Source organism: Podarcis erhardii (genome assembly GCF_964252035.2).
Source record: "Podarcis erhardii genome assembly, chromosome: Z".
Taxonomy (NCBI): Eukaryota; Metazoa; Chordata; class Lepidosauria; order Squamata; family Lacertidae; genus Podarcis; species Podarcis erhardii.
In genome coordinates, this window is record NC_138504.1 from 38,693,420 (window position 1) to 38,701,759 (window position 8,340).

The following is an 8,340-nucleotide window of genomic DNA, read 5'->3' on the forward strand; positions in this document are numbered from 1 at the left end:
GGGTGGTCTTGGGCTACAGGACGAGCAATTTCAAAAGTCTTTATGGGGGCTTGCACACCATAGTTTGGGGTTCCTCTGCCTCAATGTGTGTGGTGAGTGGGGACCCTGTTGCAATAATTCCTTGAATAAAGGTCAGGCTTACCAGCCGCTTTGCTTCTCAATATACTCTCATTGGCCTCTGTTATTTTCTCAGACCGACAAGGAACCCACTTAAGTACTCTACTGGGGTTCTGGAATACCCCATAAGGGAATGAGAACTGGTTTTCTTATAGCATTGGTATCTCTTGGTTGTTTTAATTTCAGCAGACATCAACCATTAACTGTAATAAGTTCTCATTCACAATTTTCAAATACCATATCATTGCATGCCATCTGTCATATCAGGTATCAGCTTCTAAATACTGCAAGTAACCTCTCATATACTGTGTGATACTGAGTACTATTTCATGTAATTTATCAAATATTAAATACCATCACATGCCAACTGTAATATATTACATGTCACATATTTCACACTAAAAACCATTCTTCTTCTTCTTCTTTGGCGATCACTCGTAGCTGAGTAAGATTGTCTTCCATAAACACGATTTTAACAATGAGTCCGTAAGTGACTGTGGAGGTCAGTTCTGGATCCACACATCCCTCCACAGTGGGGACATTAATTTCCAGGTGGGAGTTGATCACAGTGTGGATTTGCCAAGCGTGCCTTCCTCTTAGCACGTTTCTCCCTTGCGTCCTGAGTTTGAGTGTCTTCAAAGCCCATGACACCTTTGGTAAAGGCTGTTCTCCAACTGGAGTGATCACAGGCCAGTGTTTCCCAGTTGCCAGTGTTTATACTACATTTTTTTTTAGATTTGCCTTCAGACAGTCTTTAATTTTTTTAAAAATAATATTTTATTGCATTTTACACAAAATGACACAAAAAAGAAAACAAATTTCCATAGACATTACAAAAAAAGGAAAGAAAAACATGAAAAATATAGACAAAAAAAGAAAAGAAAAAAGAAATTTTAGCATAAAAATAAAAGCTCACTTTTCAATTGTAACCTTCAAAACCTTATTTTCCTTACTTCCACCCGCCTCCCGATCTTGTATTCTATGTAATAAGTAGTTCAGCAAGATCATTCTTTATTCATTTTCATTCTTTGTCCCTCCCTTTGTACTCTTATTTAACTCAATCACTAGAACCCCTTCTTTTGCTTTTCAAAGTCCTCAACATTCAAAGGTTTTACAGTATTTTTGTAGGTAAACTTTAAACTTCTTCCAGTCCTCTTCCACCTGCTCTTCTCCTTGATCTCGAATTCTGCCGGTCATTTCAGCCAGTTCCATATAGTCTATTACTTGCATCTGCCATTCTTCCAGAGTGGGTAGATCTTGCGTCTTCCAATGCTTTGCAATGAGTACTCTTGCTGCTGCTGTAGCGTACATAAAAAAAGTTCTATCCTTCTTTGACACCAATTGGCCAACCATACCCAGAAGAAAGGCCTCTGGTTTCTTCAAGAAGGTATACTTAAATACCTTTTTCAGTTCATTATATATCATCTCCCAGAAAGCCTTAATCCTTGGGCACGCCCACCAAAGGTGAAAGAATGTCCCTTCAGTTTCTTTACATTTCCAACATTTATTATCGGGCAAGTGGTAAATTTTTGCAAGTTTGACTGGGGTCATGTACCACCTGTATATCATTTTCATAATATTCTCTCTTAAGGCATTACATGCCGTGAATTTCATGCCGGTGGTCCACAACTGTTCCCAGTCAACAAACATAATATTATGACCAACATCTTGTGCCCATTTTATCATAGCCGATTTTACCGTTTCATCCTCAGTATTCCATTTCAACAGCAGATTATACATTCAGACAGTCTTTAAACCTCTTTTGTTGACCACCAGCATTACGCTTTCCATTTTTAAGTTCGGAATATAGTGGTTGTTTTGGAAGACTATCATCAGGCATCCGCACAACATGACCAGTCCAACAAAGTTGATGTTGAAAAATCATTGCTTCAACACTGGTCACTGAGTGGGATTAAAAACCATTATAAGCCATCTATCAAACATTATAGATTATTATAAAAAATAAAGCATTAATATTTAAGTATTCAGTACTAAAGGTTGTATCCAATGTTGGTCCCACTCAATGTAGGCCTATTGAAATATTTGAATTTGAATAGGCAAGGTGGGTCTATTCTGAGTAAAACTTGGTTGGAGATAACCTAGAATATCATTGCGTGTAAAGCATCAAATTCTAATACTGCAGTCATAACCCCATTTGGGAGTAAGCCCCACTGAATTCAATATGGAGCTGGCCCACCCATGAGGCAAGGTGGGGTGACCACCTCAGGCAGTAGGAGCCACAGTGGCAGCAGATCTAATCTCCAAGGAATGCATCACCCACTGTATTCAATAGCACTTACTTCTGAATAAATACAATCAGGCCTGCAGCTTAATACAATTGATTACCAATGCTCAATACCATTGCATGTCAAGATACTGAATACTGTAATATCAAATATCAACAGCCAAACATCAAATGACTGGAAGGAAACATGAAGCGAACAAAAGATTTTGAAGAGGAAATTCATTTCAGCTGAATTCTGGGCTGTTTCTGTGGATGGTTTATCTCGATGGAAGCTGGAGATTGGTACTTCCTTCCCACCGGATGTAAAGATTATCTGAGTCTGCATTCCTAGCATTTCAGAAACCAGGGAGACAAGGAAATCTAAGCTGAAGCCAGCCCAGAAAACTTACCACTCCCTAACTCCAGAACCTAGATCTCTCTGTACCCTGCAAATTCTGGTCCAAATCACTGTTCTGCTCTCCCTCTTCCTGAGAGTTAAAACTCTCTGGCAAATTCACAGCCAGTTCCCAGAACAGAACAGAGCACTGTGTCTAGGAGGGCTGGCTGAGTGACCCTGCAGCAGCCACCAATGCAAAATTTGGATCTGGGCCATAAGTTTAGCGCTGTCTCCCATGCAGGCTTCCCAATGTGACCTCCATCGCACTCCAGACTGCTATGGGCTACAGTGTGAACTGTATCATGGAATCAGTGTGGAAGGGAAGGGGTTAAACCAGGCATAAATCCATCCAGATTAAATCCTAAAGCACTCCATCTAGCCCATTTTAAAAGATTGCAGACTGGAGCTACACTAACTTTTTTTTTTAATCCTGTTATTAAAGTGGACAACCAGATGCTTGAGGGAAACCTGCAGGCAGAACCCAAGCATAAGAGTGTTGTCCCCTCAGGGGCGAACTTTCTGTATTTCAAATTTCAGCGGTGCCCTGCGCAAGGCCAAAATTGGGTCCCCACCACCGCCCCTCGCCTTCCATTCTGCTCAATTCACTACATCATAGTTGTGATGCCCTGCAGCACCCGCTAGGCTCGGCCCCCAGCGCGGCGGAACAGACCATGCTGCCTTACCAGCAGCTAGTATTCAGAATCACTGCTGCCTCCAGCTGTACAGGCAAAGTGTAGCATCATGGTTAGCCCTCCATGAATATGTCTAATCCTCTTTTAAAGCCATCTAGCCTGATGCCTCCTGTGGGAGTGAGTTCCATAGGTTAACTACCGGTATGTGCTGTATGAAGAAGTCACTTTCTTTTAACTGTCCCAAATCTCTCAAAATTATGCTTCAATTGATGTCCACAAGTTTTAGTGTTTTGAGAGAAAGAGAAAAGCTTTTCCCTACCCCCTGTCTCTATGCTATGCGTAATTTTTTAAAACTTCTCTTAGTTGCCCTTTGTCCAAACTAAAAAGCCCCAAATCCTGCAATGTTGCTCCATCCCCTTTTCCTCCCCCCACTTTTTGTTTGTTTATTCGTTTGTTTGTTTAGTTGATTTATTGCTTTTTTGCTTAACATCCACTCTGAATAAGAGTTCTGCTTTACTCAAAAGTCTGCAACATTCCTTTGTGATATTTGAGAGACCCTGTAGATGACTGTGGTCTGCTAAAGATTCTCCTGCAAGTTTCAAAGATCCCAGAAACCCGATCTGAAGTAACTTGGAGCAGGGCTTTTAGTGTGGCTGCCCCTGTTCTGTGGAACAGCATTCCTGCTGAAATATGACAGCAGAGATGGACTTTGGTAATATGGCGCCCTGAGCGAAGACAAACCAGAGTAGGAAACCGTATAAATATAGGTGTTGTTGTTCCTTTGTGCCTCCTCAGCTCGGTGCCATATACAGGGGAACCACCTACATCACCCTAAATCCAACGCTGATGACTGGGACCCACTTTCCAGAGACAGCTGAATACATTTTTGTCCCAACAAGTTTTCTCAGGTGGATAAATGGGTCAGAGCCAAAAGTTAGAGTTTGTTTGGTAGAGTTTTGGTTTAGTTTTAAATGTATTTGTTGCTTTTGTTTTTGAAGAGCTTTTCATCTCATTATGTGTAGATTGTTTTAGAACACGGTTGCTAAATCAATGACAGTAATAATTAAATAATACTAATTTTGTGCTGGTCCTAATGAAGATGTTGTTTTACCACAGCTACTTGGAATTCTACTTTGGAAGGTGGATTTGAAATTTACTGCATGTACAATACTGAAAGAACTATATGAAAATGATGTGTCATTGGTACATAACACTGGTAAAACTTGCAAAAATGTATAGAACAACATCTAATAAGTGTTGGGAATGTAAAGAAAAAGAGGGTACTTCTTACCATATGTGGTGGGAATGTAAAATGGTTAAAAATTACTGGGAAATGATATACAGTATAATGTTTAAAACGATTTTTACCAAAAAACCAGAAGCGTTTTTACTGGAATAACAGAAAATCAAATCCCAAAGTAAAATAAAAAACTGTTTATGTTTGCAACAGCAGCAGTCCGGATCTTACTAGCCCAAATGTGGAAGGAAGATAAGATAAGTGACCAACAATAGAAGAATGGCAATTGAAAATGATGGACAATGCAGAAATGGCAAAACTTACAGAAAAGCTCAGAGACAATGAATTGAGAAATTTAAAAAAGAATGGGAGGCATTTATTGTATATGTACAAAAATATTGTAAGCAAGTAGAAACATTGGCAGGCTTTGACTAAACACTTGCAAGTAGTTAAAATAAGATAAAGTTTATGGAAGGAAATTTGAACTGAAACAATAAAAACTGATGATATGCAATTAGGATAAAATATTAAGGATAATAAAAAAGAGGTTTAAGTATAATTATGCAGAAAATATATATATTCAATGAACCAGGAAAGGAAATGGAGGGAAGTCAAGAGGTTAAAGAGAACCTCTGAAAAGATGTTTTTTTAAAAAATAATAATTAAATTTTAGTGCTTTTACTTCATGTTGGATATTTTGTATTTCTCATTCTTTTTTTGATGGAAAATAATTGTTGAAGTTGAAACTGTAAAACCAATTAAAAAAAAATTACCAAAAAGGGGGGGGGGGATTCTACTGTTAATGATTGACAGCCTTTATGGATAGATGCCTGGGTATTACATCCCTGCCTGAGGAGAACTATAGAGAACCAAGCCTAAGGTGGGCTTATCTGCCCCCCCCAATATTTTTATTTAACTTGGCACCCCTGACTTGCACAATAACAATAATCCTAAAGTAAACTACCTCAACTCTGTGCAGAAATGCAAGCTGAGTCACACAAGTCTATCTCACACAGTTTAGGCAAGGATTTCAACAGTTGGAGTAAGGATTAGGTGTGGTTCATTTGGCTTGTGTAACAGATTTCTGTTTTGTAAGCTTTGGCTTCTTAGCAGGAGAGACTTGTCTTCCCCTGACAAGAAGCACATCTCTCTTGTGTTCATACCAGAGATGGAAGGAAGGAATCAGATTCCATTAAAGGAAAACCTATACTGTACGTAACTCGTAATTTCCGAAACAAGGCCAGAAGGAAAATATGCACCATCTTTCAAAACTCTCACTTCCCTGGATTTTGCAGGGCAGTTCTCTTAGCCAACTCGTATGTAGGAAAATACATCTGCTATAGCAAAGCACGCATAAGGATGCCCTGAATGGCTAAAATAACATGCATTATGCTAGGGGGGAATGCTGTGCAAAACCAATGTGTATATTAAGTGAAATTGAGTGGCTATTAGTATAAATTCAGTTTAAAATGCTGATGATTTCTCATGAGAATTTAAAAAGAAACAAAAACAGTCATACCCCGGGTTGAAGTAGCCTCGGGATAAGTATTTTCAGGTTGCTCGCTGCAGCGACCCAGAAGTAATGAAGCGCATTACTTCCAGGTTTCACCACTCATGCATGTGCAGACGGTCAAAATGACGCCACGCGCATGTGGAGAAGCGGCGAATCATGACCCACAGACGTGCAGACACATGGATGCAGGTTGCATTTGCTTCTGGATGCGAACGGGGCTCCGGAACAGATCCCATTCGCATCCAGAGGTACCACTGTATAAAGTTCTCAAACTGGTGTGGAAATGTTCTGAAGAAGTGTGCATGCACACGAAAGCTCATACCTAGAACTAACTCAGTTGGTCTTTAAGGTGCTACTGGAAGGAATTTTTTTATTTTGTTTTGGTGTGGAAATGTGAACAACCAAAATCAAGACTGAAAAAGTGAGAAAATAAGAGAACTCCTAGCAGTGCTGGAAGCTTGCCTTATACTGAATCAGATCACTGATCCTTCCAGCAGACGGTTTCCGTGGTTTAAATCATGGGGGGGTGGGGGGGGACGTGTTCCCAGCCCCACCTACAGATGCCAGGGATTGAACATGGGACCTTGTGTCCTGGTTCTCCCCAGCCAAGGAAGGCACACCTCTTTATTGACAAGAAAAGCACTCACAGCAGCTTCCAAGGTGCTCCAGATACAGGTTCAAATCCCTGCTTGGCTGTGAAACACACTGAGTGGCCCTGGGCCAGGCACTCACACTCAGACTAACCTCCTTCACAGGACTGCTGGGGAGGAAAAGGAATCATGTTTGACAACTTGAGCTCCTTGGAGAAAGAGGTGGGCAAAAGTGTAAATAAGTAAAACATGGCTGCCCACTCTTAAAAGGATCTGATACCTAGGTAGGAGTTGGGAATGTGACCCACAACAGCGGCTTGAACAGAAACACATGGTGATTCAGACTTTCTCCCCACCTTCAGTTTAATCAGCAAACAAGGAAAAAATACTTTGAAAAGCAGTTTAAGGCACTGTCCCCAGGAGGAACAAGAAGGAGGAACTGGCAAACCACTTTAGCTCAGAAGGGCAGCCTAGTTTCGTTTAGCTGGAAGGAACAGGAAGCCATTCCTGTCTGTTTAAAGAGGCAGAACTAGGTTGGCCCAAGACATTTTGCTACCTGAGGAATAACAGTGGTATAGCAATTAGTCCTTCTTCCCAGAGGACTCCAGGGACTATATATTTGGGAGAGGAATTGGGAGCCTCCAAACAAACTAGGATTCTTTGGGGGTGGGCTCCATGACTGCTAAAGTGGTATAAGAGTACTTTAAATGATGCTTTAGTTATGAAATAAATAAATTGAGGTCTTATATATATAATAAATGTTCATAAATGTACCAAGCAAACACGTACATAAATATATAAACCACATGTCTGAAGCAGCACTGGAAAACAGCCCAGAAATCATTTTGACTCCCAAACTGACCAAATGTTTTTTTCTGCAAGGTCAAAGGAAAATGGAAAAGTCTCCCCATTGTCCTTTCATTCACAAATCCTGTCTTAAGGGTATGTCTGTGTATGAATAGGGTGAGCCTGTGACCTGGCTCTCCATTCTTCAAGAAATCAGCCCTGAGTGCTCACTGGAAGGACAGATCCTGAAGCTGAGGCTCCAATACTTTGGCCACCTCATGAGAAGAGAAGACTCCCTGGAAAAGACCCTGATGTTGGGAAAGATGGAGGGCACAAGGAGAAGGGGACGACAGAGGACGAGATGGTTGGAGAGTGTTCTCGAAGCTGCAAACTTGAGTCTGACCAAACTGCGGGGGGCAGTGGAAGACAGGAGTGCCCAGCGTGCTCTGGTCCACGGGGTCAAGAAGAGTCAGACACGACTCAACAACAACGTGACTGGGCTCAAGAACTAAGTATTTATCATTACAAAAGACTGGTCAGGCTCCCCAGGGTATCCAAACAAATACCATAAGCATTAACAGGTAACCTGCCAGACAGGAGATAAACAATGACAGGAGGTAAACAACATACTCAGATTTCTCTTGAGCTACATCCCTTTCTGTGATGTATGTATGATGTTTCTGGGGTGGTCTTGAACTCCAGGGCAGGCAATTTAAAATGTCTATATAAGGGCGGGCACGCCTTGGTTCGGGGTCCTCCTCCTTCTCCTGCATGTGAAGGGGGCACCCTGTTGCAACAGTTCAATAAAGATCAGGCTTACTAGCTGCTTTGCTTCTCAATATTC